General features: G+C 44.1%; 1 protein-coding gene across 1 annotated transcript in view; it reads right to left on the reverse strand.

Moving 5' to 3' along the window:
* The window catches only part of LATS2 (large tumor suppressor kinase 2), a 62,757-nt gene that overhangs the window by 16,913 nt on the left and 26,932 nt on the right, over nt 1-18,912 (reverse strand). The window lies entirely within an intron of this gene.

Here is an 18,912-nt window from a genome sequence, read left to right on the forward strand (position 1 = left end):
GGGATGGGGATGGAGCCCAAAGCTGCGGAGCCAGAGCCTGAAGCCCTGCGGCTGGAACCTGCCACCCGAGGGGTGAAGCCCAAAGCCTGAGCGCAACCTCCTCTGGGAAGGTGGGGAACTCACCGGCTGCCTGCTCCTCCAGCACTGTGCCCCAGCTGTCTCCAGAGCGGGGACAGGGCCCAACCCTTGCTTGCAGCCCCAGCAGCCAACACCAAGGCGGTGCATCCAGGAATAATAGGAAAGGGGAGGGGCTGCTGCTTTGCACGCCCTACCCCATATCACAGCCCAGGAGGCTGTGGCCGCAAGAAAAGCTGCTTACCTAGGAGGACGGCTGTACATTTGCTGTAGCCAAGAGACCTAGTGTTTGAAGCAAGCAACTGGGAGTTGGAGTTTAATACTATACGTACTTTGACAAACTCAGGATTCCTGGGTTCTAATCTCAACTCTGCACTTAAATTGGGGAAAATCTACACTTAAAATGCTGCATCAGCGCAGCTGCACGGATGCAGTTGTGCTGCTGTAGCACTAAAGAAGCGCTAAGACGACAGGAGAGAACTCTCCTGTTGGCACAGTTAATCCACCTCCTCAAGAGGCGGTAGCTATGTCAGTGAGAGAAGCTCTCCCACCAACAAACCACTGTCTACATGGGAGGTGGGGGGGTGTCAATATAACAAATTGGTTCTCGGCCAATGGGAGCTGCAGAGCCGGCACTAGGGGCGGGGGCAGCGTGCGGAGCCCCCTGGCTGCCCCTATATATAGGAGGGGGAGGGGGGACATGCTGCTGCTTCTGGGAACCGCACAGAGTTATGGCATACGCAGAGTGGGGCAAACCCCGGACCCCACTCCCCCAGCAGTAGTTTGAGGGTCGGATTGAAAGGTCGGGTGGGCCGGACGTGGCTTGCGGGCTGTAGTTTGCCCACCCCTCATCTATCATGGTGATTCATGAAAGCATAGCATGTCTATGCAAATGAAGGCCACATCTCAGGGACTTGCAGCAAGATAATAAAGCTCAATTCTTTTTTGTGGGAGTGATAGATTACATGCTACCATAGAGTAGAGAAGTTCTCGGAAAATAATAGAACAGTTCTTGGAGCTAAACTGATTTACAACTCCAGAGGATCTACTCCCTCTTTTAAAATCAAAATAACCACTGAGTTATATGGTCCTCAGGCAAGTATTTTTATAAACAGAAAAGGCAGAAATGAGGCAAAAAAATCTGCTTGGTGCAGTAACCAATGGTAATTTCAGGGCCAAAACATTCTTTTAGACAGAGGAATCAATCCAGCTCCCACCGAGGCCAACAAAAAGATTCCCACTGAGTGCAATGGGAGTTGGATCAGGCCCTTAGCTGCTGATTATTTTCTTTTCACTGAGCCAAATACTTTAAGTTGCATTATGGTTTGAGAAATCTAGCTGATGATTGTGTTTTAAGCTAACATTACAGCCAGCGGCCAGACTTTAATAAGAAACACAAGCTCGAGGTAGTGTGCACAGAAGTCACAAGGGAACAGATCAGTCCCAGCTGCACGTCATTCTTTACATTCTGTGTATTCTCTTTTGAGAATTCAAACACTCTCAGTGCAGTGCCCCTTTTCTTTAGCATTGGCTGTGGCTGAAAAAAGAAAACAAGGGGAAAAAACCTGCTTTTAAAAATACTGTTACCTGTTAAAACATTGAGCAAGGAGATTGAAGTGGTCAGCTACATACTTGTGACATTCAATGTTTCTAATGTAAAAACTAAGGCAGTTAAGCAGCCACCAGGTCAGCATCTTATGTAAAGTATGAACTCAATAAGAGGGGGTGGGGAAGTTGTCTTCCATGTTTGGTGGTGTACAGAGAGGAATAGGTGTTTGTGTGCTTTCCAGCCTCCACAGCTACAAGCAGTGACAGTGGATTGCATAACCAGACAATGGTAATCATCAGATCTATTTCTCACTCCCACTATCCAGGGTTGCTGGAACAATTTATATAGTGCGAGTGCTTAGAGCCATTGAACCAAACTGTAAACCCTATATATAATGGAAACCACTTCAAGCCAGGGAGTGTGACAGCACCCCTAGTTCCATCCCTATGCCACTACCACAAGCCCTGAGCTGGTAGATAGCTGCTCTACAATAAGCAACAAGACTTTGCCACAAGGAAAGCTACCTCTAAGCTCTGATGCCCAACAGGGAATATCTGTATTTCTTTATCTTAGTGTATGCAGTGAAGGCTTTCCCCATTTTAGCCTCCTGCCTGGCTGGAGGCCATCATCACTGGCAGAGCCTAGCATTCTTGCTGTACTACGGGGTTGTCCAGCAACATTTTTCATTCAAAAAGCTACGAGTCACCAAAACATATTTATCATTGAATTGAAGATTGCTCAAGAGGTAAGTAGTACTTTTTCTGAGAACACTGCGTCTGAAGGAGACAATAGGTCCTCCAAGATTTGGCAAGGATAATTAATTGCTAACAACAACAAAATTAATTATTTGATTCTCCATTCACAAATAAGGATGGGTGACAGATGCAGGAAATGGATACAAATTCCCCAAGAAAAGGAGATCAAGATTGTGCCAGAACAGATGATCAAGACATGAGAATTAGTCTTTATAAAATATGGGCTAGGCTTGAAAGGCTAATTCTCATGTCTTGATCATCTGTTCTGGCACAATCTTGATCTCCTTTTCTTGGGGAATTTGTATCCATTTCCTGGATCTGTCAATAAATAAATAAAAATAAATAAGCCTGGGGACTAATAAGCTTTAAAGAATGAACAAAAACAGGCTATTGCCAAGAGACAACTAGAATTTAGAACACTTTTCAAGGCACTAGTAAATACCTAATCAAGAAGATAAAAGTCGTGGAACCAACATGATGTTTGCTGGCATCATATTGTTCGCTCTGCTTGTGTGTTATAGCCCATCCCTCACCCTGTGCCTGTCTTGTATATTTAGATGGTAAGCTCTTTGGGATGGGAGAGTCTACTACTACCCTGTGTTTGTAGACTGCTTAGCACAATGGGCCCCATTCTTGGATGGTCATTAGGCACTACTGTAATAAACATGATTAAGATCAGTATGTCGGGTACAGTGACAGGGGGTCAAGCTGTTTGAGTGGATGAAGCACTGGTTTAGATAGCAAAAACAACAGACGTTGCACATTTCATAATAAGATGATCAGTGCTCAGAAATTCATGCCAGAAATGGCTTTACTCAATATTCAAATTAATGTCCCGAAAAAGAAATAATTTTCTTTTGTCTGGAACATTGAGAGGATTAAAATTGAGGTGGGAAGGAGAAGATGGGGTGGGGAGGGATGGGACAGGACAGGACAGACAGACACTTAAGTCACTAAAGGATTTCCTCCCTTGTTTCTTACAGCAAAGTTGCAATAGCATCATTCAGGATGAACAGTACTACCCGTGGAGTGCTCAACGTGAGGAAGTGTATAACCATCTGGCCCTTGGATAGTAACCTGTCTGCAGGAAGAGTTGGTAATCTTTGAATGTCTGTACATTCCCCAGCACAGTACTAAACTAATACACCTCTACCTCGATATAACGCTGTCCTCGGGAGCCAAAAAGAAATCTTACCATGTTATAGGTGAAACCGCGTTATATCAAACTTGCTTTGATCCACCGGAGTGCGCAGCCCCCTCCTCCCGGAGCACTGCTTTACCGCGTTATATCCGAATTCGTGTTATATCGGGTCACATTATATCGGGGTAGAGGTGTAAATAAAAACCTGGTATGGAGGCAATGTTATGCAGTACTAAAGTGCAAACCAAGGTTCATAACCCTATTCTTTTTGTCTTATGACCCAAGCAGGTGGAAGCAGGGAGGACTTGTAGCTGCAATGCTTTCAGCTCAATTTTTTGGCAAAAATTTTCATTCAAAAATTGCTTTTGATAATAAAATAATTTTCAAACTATTTATCAGGTTTTTATAAACTATCTAGCTGGTCAAACTTCTCTGATTTTCAAAAAATTTGGTCAATTTTAAAAAGATTGGCATGAAGTTTATTTTCTGATTCTCTCAACCAGCTCTACCCAGGACCAGGAATTCATACACCAGCTAAATTTCCCCAGCAGGGAGAAGCTCCAGCCTCTGGAGTTGGGAGGCAGGTATATTTATACCTACTCAGAGTGAGCATCATGCCAGCTGCATGGAACCGACACAGAAAGGGGCTGATGAAAATAAGAATCAGAAAATGACAAAATTACCTAGAAAACTTCACAACTGATACAAAACGTTTTAAAATACACCTCTACCCCGATACAACGCTGTCCTAAGGAGCCAAAAAATCTTACCGCGTTATAGGTGAAACCGCATGATATCAAACTTGCTTTGATCCGCCGGAGTGCACAGCCCTGCCTCCCCCGGAGCACTGCTTTACCGCGTTATATCCAAATTCGTGTTATGTCGGGTCGCATTATATCGGGGTAGAGGTGTACTTTAATGCAACACATTTGTATTAAAGTAATAAACTGCACATAATGGTTTGTTCTCTTAACTGAGCTCATACAGTACATCCCAAAATGGTAGATTCTTGTAACATGGGTGGCATTTGATCACCAGTGTCTCAAGAAGGAAACCTGCCAGGTATAAGATTTAGATTTAGATCCAAGGTCCTGAAGTTAAGCCATTCTGAAATATTCCAAGTGTGGCTGCTCATCATTTCCAAACAAATGCTTGTAAGATGCAGTGATGACTTATAACGAGGCATTTCTAGACAGAGATTGTAGATGTAAACATTTCATTCAAGAGATGTTGCACGTTTTAAAAAAAAAAAAAATTACACAAGGCTTTCAAACCCAGGAAGAGTTAATTACATAACTCCTGTTAAAGTCAATATCTGAGTGTGTGTATGTATGTATACATACACTTTTGTTGAAATGGGTTTAATTGTAATAGGTCTAGAAATCCCTTGAAGGCAACACATGAAAAAAGCCCCATTCTCTCTCATGAAAAAAAAAAAATACTATTCCTATATGTATTTTAGGCCAAACATGAAGATGCATTCTCTTGTTAAGATATGTAAATTTGTAATGCAGACATGCCCTAAGTTGACCTATGGTCAAAGGCGACATGTAGGGAGGACATGGAGTGGGGGATCAAGTGCCCCCCCCCCATTGGCCTGCCAGCATGGGGAGGGAGAGGGTCTCTGTCCTCCTTTCCCTGCGCCTCTCCCCTATCTCCTCCGCATGTTTGGCAGCTCTCCCTGTTAGCAGGGTGGGGAGCAGGACGGAGCCGCTTCTGCTTGAGAGCGCCTGGCTGGGAGGCAGCGGCTGCCCACTCCCTACCCAAGCCTGGCTGCCGGGGACAGGGGCTGAGCATTCCGGGGAGGACGGGGGTTCCGACTCGTTCAGCCTCTATCCCCGGCAGCAGGGCCCAGGCGGCAGCCGCTCAGTTGCTGGGGACAGGAGCTGAGCGAGCCAGAAAGATGACAGGAGGGAGAGGGGGTTCCCACTTGCTCGGCCCCTGTCCCTGGCAGCTAAGCAGGACACCACTGTCTCTCAGCCAGGCAGAAACCTCTCCGTCCTGCTTCCCGCCCAGCTGCCAGAGGGAGCGGCCAAAAGTACTGGAGGGAGGTGCAGGGAGAGAAGGACAGAGCTCCCGCAGGTAATGTGTGGCAGTGACAGCGCAGGGGCTCAGGGCGGGGGTCACTGGGCAGAGGACACATGGGACAAATCACATGTTCTCCCCTTTAGATTGTGCTCCCCCCCGCCCCCAGTATAGGGAGGCACCGGTCGTCTATATATGGTGGTTCATGTCCACACTACCCTCCTTCTGGTGGTAGTGTGTGTCTTTACCAGGAGCGCTTCCACTGACTTGAGAGGGGCAGTGTGGGGGGCAGAGAGCCCATTCTGAGCTCCACACACAGCTCCCCGCTGAGAGCCTGGCTGCCCCCCCAGGCTCTTGGCTCAGCGCTCCCCACTGTCCGCTGAGAGCCCGGGCGGCTGCCAGACTCCCAGTGAGGAGTGGGGAACCTTGGCGCAGCTTGGCTCCAAGCAGGGCAGGCACAGCCCGGCTGGGAGAAGGGAGCCTGGGGGCAGCCGGGCTCTAGCTGGAGCTCCCCACCCATCCCAGGGTGACAGCCCAAGTTGTGAGCAGCTTTCTTGTTAATGTCACAGCTCCAGCCATGAAATTGACAAGAATGACAGCCAACAGCCGATGTAAGTAACCTGCAGTGTCTACATGGACACTGCATCACCCTAACTACACTGACATAAGCCCGACACCTCTCATGGAGATGAAGTTATTATGTAGGTGCAGTAGGGCACTTACATCGGTGGGAGCAAGGTTGTAGTTTGTATGCTGACGTAAGCTGTTTTACGTCGACCTAACTCTGTAGCGTAGACTAGGGCTTAATTAACTGTTGTACTACAATAGTTCCTGGATGCATATTAAGTATTTATCTCAGAGTAAAATGAACTGCACAAGGCCCTGCCCCGAAGAGTTTACACTCCAAGTTAACAAATGGTGCAATGAAAGGACAATAAATATAATGCAACAAGGAAAACAGTGGCCAGCACATTCAGAGATGAGGGTGTTGATAACCAAAATGGGAATGGGGCTTCCCAACTTGCGTGATGAAAAGAAAGAAGAGAGAGAATGGAAAACTCCTCAGTTCAAGCAAGCAGCCAGCTGGGCTCATTGACAGACAGAAGCTCCCACTCCTCTTACAAGCCAGAAAAACAGAAAGTAGTAGGAGACAAAAGCAGCAGTGATAGAGCCTATTGCTTCTGGATCAGATGATCCTCGATTCAGGTCTCAAGAAGAAAAGAATCATCCTTGACTTACTGCCCTCAATAATGCTTGTATGTTATCTATTTCCCCTTCCCTGGCAGATGCTAATCCAGAGGTTAACAAGTTTTCTTTGAATAGCTATGAATCAATGGATTCTCTCTCTCTCTCCATAAACATGTAAAACTTCTTTTTCCAAATGACAACAAAACAAAATAATAACCCAAAAAACACAGCACCTAATAGGAGCATGTACAGGATTCCGTTAGTTTAAGCAATGCAATTAGTAGGCCTTTCAAAGTAGTGTAAATATTGCCATGCCAGAACAGTAATGGTTCTCATCTAGTCCAGTGTCCCTACTGTGCCAGTGGCATACTTATTGTTGACGTAGTTTAAAAATAAATACAAGCTATACAAATATCAATGGTTCGCTGTCAAAACTGGGAGGATGTATCTAGTGGGGTCACTCCTGGATCCAGTACTATTCATTATTTTCATTTATGACTTGGATAATGGAGTGGAGAGCATGCTTATAAAATCTGCAGATGACAACAAACTGGGAGGGCTTGCAAGCACCTTGGAGGACAGGATTAGAATTCAAAATGATCTTGAAAAATTGGAGAGTTGGTCTGAAAATCAACAAGATGAAACTCAGTAAAGATACATGCAAAGTACTTCACTTAGGAAGGGAAAAATCAAATGCACCACTACAAAATGGGGAATAACTGGCTACGGTGGTAGTAGTGCTGAGAAGGATCTGGGGTTATAGTGGATCACAAACTGAATACGAGTCAACAATGTACTGCAGTTGCCAAAAAGGCTAATATTCAGGAGGGTATTGACACAGGAGGTAACTGTCCCACTCTACTAAGCACTGGTGAGGCCTCAGCTGGAGTACTGTGTCTCAATTCTGCGTGCCATGCTTTAGGAAACATGGTGACAAATTGGAGAGTCCAGAGGAGAGGAACAAAAATGATCACAGGTTTGGAAAACATAACCTATGAGCAAAGGTTAAAAAAAAAAAAAAAAAACTGGGTAAATTTAGTCTTGAGAAAAGAAGACTGAGGGTGGACCTACTAACAGTCTTTGAATAAGTTAAGGGCTGTTATAAAGAGGACTGTGATCAATTGTTCTCCATGTCCACTGAAGATAGGACAAGAAGTAATGGAATTAATCTGCAGCAAGGGAGAGTTAGATATTAGGATAAACTTTCTAGCTATAAGGGTAATTGGCTTCCAAGGGAGATTGTGGAACCCCCTCACTGGAGGTTTTAAAACCAGGTTGGACAAACTCTTGTCAGGGAGGTTTACATGGTCCTTCATCAGTGCAGGGGGCTGGACTTGAGGACTTCTCGAGGTCCCTTCCAGCCCTACATTTCAATGATTCTTTATTAGGAGAACATTAAAGTTGCACACCTAAGCACTCCAAAAGCCACAAAGTGTCAATGTTAAGATTGTCCATGCAACTTTAAGACTACCCCTTGAGCGTACACATTATGATTAAGGCTACAGTTTTGTCATGCAAATTTTTAGTCAGTCAATCTCACAGCAGAGGTGTGGGGGGAAAACCATAGTCATGGAAATGTCGGAGCCTACAGGGGGTGGAATGGTGGAGAGCGAGCCCACCCCAGTGAGGAGGAGGGAAGGCCCGGGGGACAGGGGGCTGGAAACCGAGCCCACCCTGCACTAACCCCGCAGTGGTGGTTCCTGTCTTGTGGGGCTAGACTTGGCCCCACTCTCTAACAGTTGTTACCCCTGGCATTAGGTCACATCATCAGTCAAAACTGGTCAGTCTGCCCTTCCGTATCCATCTATATATGGGGTGGATGCACCAAACATGAATGGTGCTGCGACCACGTGGGCCAGGTCACAATGCCCGGCACAGGGAGCTGAGGCCACCGAAGCTGCCACTGACACGATTACCGTGAACGCTGTGACCGCTGCACCAAAAGCATAGCCTTAATTATGATACAGTCTTTAATTACACTAATACATTCTATTTTTCATATAATTTTTCCTTCAACCTTAGGCACACATGTGCAGAATTTTGTAATCTCCCCTCCCCCCAGATCTTGTATACTTACATTATTTTCATTCTCATAACAGTCCATTATATTTATTGATTTATGTCCTGATTTTCCAGAAATGCTGAAGATCATCTTGGCCCAGGGGAACAAAACTGCATTACTTGTGTGGACCTTAACAGTCCTCCAGCAGCTGTCCCATAATGCCCAACACTTATCACTCTGGTCACAATTGTGAACTCCACTGCCCAGGGATCACGGAGACAGGAAGGCCCCCTTCCCCTTTAAAGCCCTGCAAATTTTTGAAATGCCCTTTTCTGATTGCCCACCTAGCAGTCCTCTGTTGCTGTGTGCAAAAGCCCAGCTGACCATGCCAGCTTATGTGCCAGTTCGGCTTGGAGTAGACAGGGGATATTGAATCTCCTGGGCCTGTGGAGAGAAGAGGCTGTGCAAGCACAGCTACGGACCAGCTGTAGAAATGTTGACATCTACAAGCAGATTGCTTGGGGGATGCAGGAGAAGGGGTACAACAGGGACCAGCAGCAATGCCACATAAAAGCGAATGAACTGCATCAGGCATATCAGAAAGCCAGGAAGGCCAATAGTCGATCCAGTGCTGAGCTGCAGACCTGCTGCTTTTACAAAGAGCCGCATGCCATCCTTGGTGGAGACTATCACCACCATAGAACTCTCTGAGGAGCCTGAGCCACAGGCTCCTGGCGTGAACAGCGAGGACAAGGAGGCAGCAAAGGAGGAAGCAGAGGATGATAGGGGGGAGGGGGGGAGAGAGTCCAGCTATGCCATGAGCCAGGACTTGTTTGAGACTCCCCCACAGTCCAGTCAATCCAAACAACTACAGGACAGAGGATTTTTCCCCTCTGGTTTAATGAAATTGGCAAATGTGTTCTTCAGGGAGGCACAGGGCCGGCGCTTCCATTTAGGCGACCTAGGCGGTTGCCTAGGGCGCCAGGATTTGGGGGGGCGGCATTTTGCCGCCCTCAGTGGCAATTCTGCGGCGGGGAGTCCTTCTGCGCTCCGGGTCTTCGGCGGCAATTCTGTGGCGGGTCCTTCACTCGCTCCGGGACCTGCCGCTGAAGTGCCCCGAAGACCGGGAGCGTGGAAGGACCCCCCCGCCGCAGAATTGCCGATGACGACCGGGAGCACGGAAGGACCCCTGCCTAGGGCGCCAAAAACCCTGGTGCCGCTCCTGGGGAGGCATTACTGATATCTAGCCTTAGCTGTACACATCTCAACTGGATGATACATTACAGCAAGGTGGCAACTCCCGGCAAGAGCACTGCCTTTACCTATACAGGTACACAACTGTGTAAAAAGCACTGCATGTATGTTTTTGTTAGCTTTGTAATTTAATGGGAATTGCTGGTGCCCAGCCCCTCTTGGATCAGGTCCTAACACTTTATTTTTTATTTAAAAAAAAAAATCATTTTCTGGGGCCTTCCTATTTTATATTTTTAACCAGCCATGTACAGTCCATATAGGCAGAGAAAGTCATAGTAGGCCATACTAGCTGCCCTCCAGAGCAGCAGAATAGTCAGTAGCCCATTGGAAAAATAACCCCCCTTCCAATTCCCATATCTTGCTATTAATACTGAAGTACCAATTTCTTGACCTGACTATGAGAGCAAGTAATTAGTCTGGATAGAACAGCAGTTCACTGAAGATTCCATGAGGAGATTATTCCTCTTCATCAGCCGTAAGTAATGTATTTGCTAATTTTATTACTCAAGTGCTAGCCAAAAATGCTTCTGGCTAACATTACGCATGAGAGGGCTAACACAGTACTCCAAGGATTTCTTTACTGCAGACACAGACTTTAGAAGTGACTGGCTTCTATTCCTCCCCCCTCTACTACTACAAAACAGAGTATATATTAAAAATAGTCATGTTTACAAATGTTCACAGGATCAAGAATAATGTTTCTGCCAAGCTGGGTGTACGTGAATCATTAACTGGGCATCCAGATTCAATATGGTGCATCACTGGGCTCACTGTCCAGAAATAAAAGCATCAGGATACAAAAAATATATATACATCAAAGACAGAAAGGCCTTCCTTGAGCTGCCAACCTCAAACTTTAACTAATCTGCTTCAGATAAAGACATATAGTCTTGAAGTTCATGGGTACGGTTTGTTTCACACATCTCTATGCTTAATTAATTGTGAATCTACCCAAGGTCATGATGCTCCACTCAGGTTTCTTAATGCTATTTACATAATGCATTACAATTTGTATTCATTTTCCAGGACTTTAGCATACGAGAGCAATAATGCCACTTTCTTTTACCGTGTAATGTTATACATCTTTATTCAGTTTTAAAGCACTTCATTTTCAAATGTGTTCTTACAACCTCTCCCCCAAGAGAGGAAAAATTCTTAACAACTTCCCAGTAATGACAGTTGGTAAGAGCAAGTCACCTAATCAAATTCTAGGTCAGATGCTAACATAATTCTTCAAACAAGGTTAATGTACCTGTTCAAAAAGTGTTTCTGACATGGATTTTAGTACTTTAGGAGGGCTCCCTCCCCCTTAATTTTCCCTTTGGGAATACTTTAATAGAACTGTAAAATCTCCAGGATCTCTGTTTGGAATGCATTATAACTGAAGTGTTCTTCTTTGGGGATTTACACTACCATGGGATCCTAACTAATGTCAAGTAGTAATTCACATTCCAATTAAACTTGAGTTCTATTGCGAGACAAATGAAGGGTACTTCTCTGTAAACCTAAGGAGACTGAATAAGCATCTGGATTTTATCTTGCGTATCCTCGTGTTTTCTCAATATTAAAAAAAAAAAAAAAAAAAAAAAATCAGGAGAGACTTCTTGGCCTCTTTACTGTTCAAAGACTGGGAAATTCACTAGCGTTATCTTTGTACCTATTTTTTAAGACAGGATTATTTCAGCTTAAATTCATTAGCACTTCATATGAATTCTACTTCTGTATTTCTCTTTCCAAACTCTGAAAACAAAAGCATGAAAGATAGCATTCAACTGATGTCTCTACAAAAAACTGGATGATCAAATTTGGCACACTAGGGATCATATTAGAAACTTGCCAGGCAGCACTTAATGTACATTAGCTCTATAAAACACACATGTATCCTGTGAAATGCTGAGCACCATGGACTCCCACTGAGTGGCTCTCAGAGAACACTTCGGAAAAACCTCAAAATACCCTTCTATAGAAAGTCCTATATAGTTAGTACAGCTTTCCACAACTGCATGATAAGACTTCAAGTCACACAGTGCTGGAAGCAAAAAAAACCAGCAGGATAAAATATCCTAAGGTCAGGCTTTTTACATTTAAAGCAGTCGCAGCAAAATTATTCAAATTCTTAGTGCATAACTGACCAGGAGGAGAGTCCACAGAGAGCCAAACAACTCCTCAAGAGAACAGCTGCAGTCTCCGAATCTCAGGAATCATTGTAACAACAAAAATATTGTGTCCTCTCCATGTTAATCTGGAGCATAAGTGTAAGAAATTAAAGATAGCCAAACATCAACTAACAATTTAATTGGTGATATAGAAAAACCTTGTAATCGGACACCTGACTTCAGTTACACCAAAAAGTAAAGTGAAGTAAATGATAGAGAATTCTTGTCAGTCATTCTATTCAATATTATGTACATCTACCGTTAGGCTCGCACTTCAAAGCGCTGCCTACCTATCTCATAGAACTGGAAGGGACCTCAAAAGGTCATTGAGTCCAGCCCCCTGCCTTCACTAGCAGGACCAAGTACTGATTTTTGCCCCAGATCCCTAAGTGGCCCCCTCAAGGACTGAACTCACAACCCTGGGTTTAACAGGCCAATGCTCAAACCACTGGGCTATCCCTCCCAAGAGCACTTTGAAATTTCCAGTGTAGACATACCCCATGTTTGTTCTTCGTTGCCCTATATTTTCTTAGCTATAGCTTTCTTCAGCTCACTCCAAAATTACTTCTTCTGGATACAAATAAAGTAACTAAAGGCCAAGGCAATAAACACTAGATCAGTGCCCTTCCTGGCCTCCATCCAAAGAATACATGCCTGTTAGGAATGTGTGCTTTGAATTGTTGTGGAAAAGTAAATCCTCTTCTAAGCTTATCCTCAGTGGCATACCTTTTTACCGCTACTTTCTTACCCCTCCACAAACTGCACTATATTATGCCATCAGTGAAACACAGCTCAAAAACTAGATAAGCAAAATAGCAATCTTCCAGCAATCTTAACAGTGGTAACTAAACTGTCTTTGAGAGTCTCCCATTCCCTCCTCCATGTAAATATATAACCTTTATAGCAGAATGGAACACGTACGTTTATGCTTCATCAGACCATAAAGTTTTGGTCCAAAACTTTTCAGTCTTTTTCTCATGTTGCCTTGGGAAGTTGTTTTAATTGCACTGTCTTGGGTTTTAGTGTCATGGCTAATTTTCCTTCACTAGTAAATTTACCACTTAATATTACAAAGCAACTTTTTTTTAAACACATTTATAATCTAAAAAATACAGACAAGGGAAAACTGTTACATAATAGGCCATAATCAACAGATTAGACGAGTATAAAATTTAAACCAGAGGGAAAACCCTCATATATCACAATATTATGCTAATCAAAACCCAGTAACAGCATCAGTAATAAGTATTACACCCATCCACAGCAAGTATATTCCCGATGAGAACATACTTTTGGTTATGAAAAATTCTAAATCAGGTTTGTCTTGATTTAAAAAAAAAAAAAAAAAAATCAGGATGACACGATTTTAAATTTTTTCCCTTCACAGCTGGCATTTGAGAAGGAAGCTTAAAGTAGCTCAAGCAGATAAAGACAAGTAGCTTTGTATAGAAAGCTTACTGTCAACATTTTATCTTAGTAGTTTCTCAAATAATCCTGGCAATGAAATAAGGGGACTGTCTTCCTCAGTTTCCTCTTCCATGCCTATTACTCAAAATTTTGAGGCACGCTTTTGTTTCCTAAGACTATCAGTCTGTGTCACTATACAGGACACCAACCACATCATTTTATTTATGGTATGTCATCAGATATTTATATTACAAGTTATGGTTCTTTGCATGATTACTGCTTGACAAGCATATTTTTAATATGGTCAAATGCTTCTTACTAGCCCCTTACTGGATGCAGAACATTAGGTACCAAGAGACAACAGAATGGGTAATCATCTTTCTTAGAGTGACTGAAATGATTCCTAGAACTTGTGCCTATGTTAGCATTTTACTACTTAAAACTTTTTCACATGTTGGGCTAAAGTCTTCTCAAATATGACAGGCCAAGCAGAGTGAGACCTGATCAGTTCTTTGATAGGAGAACACCAAGCGTAACAAGTGGGCATTGCATGAAGTGGTGGCGGAATTTCATTACATGGCACTCAACAAACTAATGCCCAGCAGGGTATTAGGTAGTAATGTATTGGTGATGATCTCTTTTGGAGGAGACATAAAAATCTAGGTCCTGCCTACTTATGGGTCAGTAGAGGTTCCGAGAGTAAGGATAAGAATATGAGCTCTGGTTGGGCAATTAGAAGAATTTAGGAATTTGGAGTATTTCTCCTATTGTTTGGAGACCATCTTACTTCCTTTTCTGAACTAGTGTGTCGTGTTGCTAAGCCCTGCCAAACAGCTGCCATTCCACTACACTGCACTGCAGCAGCGTGTGAAGCAATTCCTGTCGATTCAAGGGGAAATCCCAACACTAGCCCTCACTTACATGGGAGTATGCCAGGACCAAGTTCCAGACCTACTCTCTTTCTTCACTTTTGTGGGTGGGTGGGTGGGTGTGCGGTTTATTGCCCATCTTGATAGGGCTCCCGTCTCCGTGTATGTTGCCCATGCTGTTGTATTGTATGTGCCCCAAGCTGTAGGGAGTCTTACAGACACATTCTTTTGAATTGAAGACAGTCTGCTTCTGAGGTCAGAGTTCAGTTCAGCTTTTCCTCCTCAGTACTGAATATGCCCCAAAGTGGGGATTAATTAGTTATCTGCTTGCCTCTCTAAGCAGCTGAAAAAGATCTAAATTGCAATTCACTCACATCCCCCCAGCCCCCACAAATTTTTCACTATGTGTTTGCAAATATTTGGCGATGACTAAGGCTATGATTTTGGTGTGAAGGTCACAGTGTTTACCGGAATCATGAACTTTAATGAAGTCAGTGACTCTGCAGCAGCAGTTCCTGTGGGCTGGGTTCCCAGTTCCGGGCATTGAGACCTTGCCTATGTGGTCACAGTGCCACTCATGTTTGGCTCATCCACCCTCCAGAGATGGTGACAGAGGGGCAAATGGGCCAAATTTAATTGGCGTTGTGACTAGCACACAGGGTCACAATGTTTGGAGTGGGGAGCGAGGCCCAGCCCGTGTGGGACAGGAGCCGCAGTTGCGTGGTGAGTGCGGCCTGGGATCTTTCTCCAGCAGCCCCCTACCCTTACGCCCATGGGCCTCCTCTCCTCGCTGCAGGGGCTCTCTCCAACACCCTCCCCATACACAGACCTTTCTAGGACTATGGGTTTTATCCCCATACCTCTGCTATGAAATTGACTAAAAATCTGTGTGATGAAATTGTAGCCACATTGATAACTATCATCAGATTTCCCATATACATTGGGGTTTAGAGTCTGCAGCAATAAGCACAATTTAAAACCTAAAACTAGAAAAAAAATTCATTATGTACTTGAGAAAGCAAAATCACCAAGTCTAATTGCTATTCTCAAACACCAGATGGACGATAGAGTCATTCCAAAGGATCTCCTGTATGGAGTACTTTCAGCAGATGCCCCAAGGCCAGTGAGCTGACCTAGGCGCAGGTTCAAGGACATCGGCAAGAGGAATTTGAAAACTTTCAGCATCAACAAAGCAAGCTGGGAAATGCGGCTACCAACAGGCTACCCTGGAGGGCTGTGCTGCACCAGAGAGTCTAAAAGGCTGAAGAGAAGTGCAAAGAGAGTGAAGAGGAAAGGGCAGCAGGTCTCAAGCACTAGCAACGTGCCAGCTCCATTTTCTGGCCCTCCGCCTTAGGTTTGCATTATTTGTGGCAAGGACTATCGCTCCAGAATTGGACTTTTTAGCCACCTGCAGCACAACATACAGTAACTGAACTGCTTTGGGGCTTACACAGTCATCTTTCAAGACAGACAGTTGCCATTCACTCATTTAAATGAAGTAATGGATTTATGTTGTGCGTCAATACTTGTAATCTTAGTACAAGTAAGGCCATGTCTATACTACCACTTTTGTTGGTATATGTCACTCAGGGGTGTGAAAAAAAACCCACACACCCCTGAGCGACATAAGTTACACCAACAGAAGCACCAATGTGAACAACGCTATGTCAGTGCGAGAGCTTCTTCCACTGATGTAGCTACCGCCACTGGCGGAAGTGGTTTTATTCTGTCAATGGGAGTGCTCTCTCCCGTTGGCATAGAGTGGCTACACGAGCAATCTTACACCAGCGCAGCTGCATCTGTGGGGCGGTAAGCTCACCAGTGTAGACATGACCTAAACAACATACACAACAACATGATACACAGCCATAATGTAGATGTAATGCTTTCATTTTCACGTCACCCTCTGTGAAAGTATCTGTATGCTATTACTGACTCAGTCTTGAGTGACAAGGTGGGTGAGGTAATATCTTTTATTGGATCAACTTTTGTTGGTGAGAAACAAGCTTTCGAGCTTACACAGAGCTGAAGAAGAGCTCTGGTGTAAGCTCGAAAGCTTGTCTCAAAGTTGGTCCAATAAAAGATATTACCTCACCCATATGTTTTCTCTAATATTCTGGGACTGACACAGCTACAACACTCAGTCTTGAGTGGTCAGTTTTCAGTTCTCTGCCTGGCTCTGCACAGTTTGTTCTTGTTCACTCAGGCTTGGTCTACACTTACCCCCCAATTCGAACTAAGGTACGCAACTTCAGCTACGTGAATAACGTAGCTGAAGTTCGAAGTACCTTAGTTCGAACTTACCTCGGTCCACACGCGGCAGGCAGGCTCCCCAGTCAACGCCGCGGTACTCCTCTCGTATAGCTGGAGTACCGCAGTCGATGGCGATCACTTCCTGGTTCGACTTATCGCGTCCAGACAAGACGCGATAAGTCGAACCCAGAACTTCGATTCCCAGCCGCCGAACTAGCGGCTGGGTGTAGACATACCCTCACACTCGGACACAAAGATTTAGCAGTCTCTTATTCTAGACTCCTATATGCTTGAAATCCTTAGTCTTCAAACTGGTTCTGTACCCTAACTGTCAAATGAGTCTGCAACCTATACTCGAAACCCTATTAGATTTAAATGATCCTAACCCCCACTTTCATCTTTGCATCCCCTATGTGGAAACTCTCAGCTTGATCTGGTCGATCATGTAACTATTCGCTTTCTCCTCCAAGTCTCTCTGGGAAAGGCACCCACAATTCTTCAATGAGACCTCTTGTCCTTCCCTTCAAGGAAGCACTAACTAAACAGAGGATGATTAAAGAAACAAACATACATTGTGGAACCAAAAAGATAACATACTAAACTTCACTGCCCCTTTGTATTCTTTATGTTGCATCCCTTCTCCCATTGCTAGACTCTAAATTGTCTAGTTAAATTGTAAACTCTTTAGGTCAGGGTCTCATCCTCACTTTTTGCCCACTCGTTGACTAGCACATATTTGGTGCTATACAAATAAAAATGATAATAATGAAGTTGCATTTTATGAGAAGTTCTGCAGAGTCCTCTCTTTACCCTTCTAACTCAACAATGCAAATGTGCTGCTGCTAGTTGAGATAGTGAGGCGATTTGTTGGTTGTACCTGTGCTGTTAGCACAACTTACGACCAACCCAAGTTTTTCCTGTTTCTAACAAACAAGGCATATTACTGGCCTGAGTTTTTGTACCTATGTGAAAGGTACCACTACAGTTTATCTTGCACTGCAGAGATTATGCTTGCCAGATAACCTTAAAATAAAGTTTTTAATAGTTTTTGCAGAATATTACACACAACATTCAAATTTTAAAAGGACCCTGTACAACAAAGCTGTCAAGACTGATTCTCCACTCTGGCACTTAGAGTACAGAAGGTGGGGGCCCGCAAGGATTCTAAAAATTAATACTTGCCACTCCAAGCTTGTATTAAACTCCCAAGCTTACAGCTTTTCTCTGACCTTGGCTTGGTAAACGCTGCCACCACCCAAATGCCAAAAACAAACAAACAAACAAACAAAAAAACCACGACCCTTGGACCCAGGAAAGAGCACTTGGGAATTCCTTCCTGTGGGGTACCCTCAAGCCCTTTCACCCCCCTCCGAAGACCTGGACGTGCCGCCCCTTCCCATTGGCCGCCCCAAGCACCTGCTTCCTGTGCTGGTGCCTGGAGCTGGCCCTAACATGCACAAACCTGTTAGGACACCAAAAATCCAATCCTGTTCTTAAAAACAAAAAGAAAATAAATACATTTGGAACTTAGGCTTTTTCTGGATTTTAAGAGAGCAATTCCAAAAATTAAGCACCCAAAATAGCTTATTGGGGTTCAGCTTAAAGGTTACAAGCAAACAAAAGCATCTGGGGTTAGCACAGAAGAGATCCACTAGCCAAAATAAAGAAATAACCAGATCGTGTCTACCTAAACATTCCCTATCCCAATAAGTCCTGCTAGGTATGGAAAATATTTTTTTCATACCTGGTTCAAACCTTACACAGAATTTCTGCTTACAGCATTGCTGCTCTGTGTCCCTGCAGCCCAGAGAGACCAACAGTCAAAGGGAAAGTTTCTTTCCCCATTTTAAAAAGTTCTAGCCTTCCCATTGGCTCTTTTGGTCAGGTGCCCCCTTTTTTTCTTTACCTGGGGGACTTTTTAACACTTTACAGGTAAAACAAGTAAAGAACAGCTATCAAGAGGGATTTTACAGCTAACTGGCTGGCTGGGTGTCCATCAAAGGGAGCTACCTTTATTTATTACAAAAGCAAAGTGCTCTTCTACACTTTAAGATATGGGAAGCTCTTAATCAATTATTGTATATAGTTGTGTTCAGTGTTGTCCATTCATTTTGAAATGCAAACCACCAGTGCTAAATGGATCTGTAGAGGTTAGAGATACGAGATGAAATCCTGGTCCTATTGAAGTCAATGGGAATTTTGCTATTGGCTTCAATGAGGCCAGGATTTCATCTCTCC

This window comes from Terrapene carolina, unplaced genomic scaffold, assembly GCF_002925995.2.
Source record: "Terrapene carolina triunguis isolate 2854851 unplaced genomic scaffold, T_m_triunguis-2.0 Scaffold138, whole genome shotgun sequence".
Taxonomy (NCBI): Eukaryota; Metazoa; Chordata; order Testudines; family Emydidae; genus Terrapene; species Terrapene triunguis.